Genomic DNA, 917 nt, shown 5'->3' with positions numbered 1-917 from the left:
CTCCCCCAGCCGTATGTTTTAGCGAACACCATGGGATGCCACGACCCGTGGCTGCTCAGCAGCCTCCAGAGCCCTCACAGAGGGGAAAGGCAGGGGGGCCGTGGTGCAGGAGGGCGTGGACAGGGCTGAGGGAGACCACTGGCTCCTCTCCCTCTGCCATGGCACGTCAGCTCTCCTCCGCTCCCTGCCTGACACAGCAGTGTCTGCTGCAGAGGTTTCTCTGGGATGGCCAGCCAGCAGGATAGGGTTGCACCACTGCCTGTTAGCATATCAGGCTGTTGCCACTCTGATGTTGCCATGATAAGTGTCACTGAAGAACCTATAAATAAATAACTAAACTGCCTGTCTTATGCATCTTCATTATTTGAGGGACAAGTAGACAGGAAACTTTTGAAGGTGGCTTTGCTTCCTCTGGGGGTCCAAGTGGTCTGTCCTCTAGACACTGAAAACCACACAGCAGAAACCAGCAGCCCATTGAGGCAGCATCACACACACTAAAAACAGTGGAAACCAGCATCACTGGGGGAGGAGGCTGAAGTCTGCCCTAGACCATCTGCCCAGCACCAGGGAGGAGCCCAAGTATCTGCCTTGTCATCTGGTGTAACTCGCACCACTGCAAAGTGACTTCTGCTGGCATGGGGTTCCCCTTGTACATGGGGGTACCTGTCCAGTTCCTCCTGGATATAGGTGGGACTAGAGCTGACTATCTGTGGTTTGTATAGAGGTGACCATATTTCACTGATAGGTCACATAGTTTAACAGCAGCAGGATGCAACTTACTAAAAGGTGGTGAAGAAAATATCAGGGATGATGTCTTGGCCTGTTGAAAATGGTGATCATGCTCCCAAACCTGAGAAACCCTCCACCTTTGCCCTCCTTCCCCAAGGCAGAAACATGGTGTTTTGCAAACACTGGGA

Source organism: Antrostomus carolinensis, unplaced genomic scaffold (assembly GCF_000700745.2).
Source record: "Antrostomus carolinensis isolate BGI_N321 unplaced genomic scaffold, ASM70074v2 scaffold13512, whole genome shotgun sequence".
Lineage (NCBI taxonomy): Eukaryota > Metazoa > Chordata > Aves > Caprimulgiformes > Caprimulgidae > Antrostomus > Antrostomus carolinensis.
The sequence above is the reverse complement of the archived record's forward strand: the minus strand, read 5'-3'. Positions refer to the sequence as shown.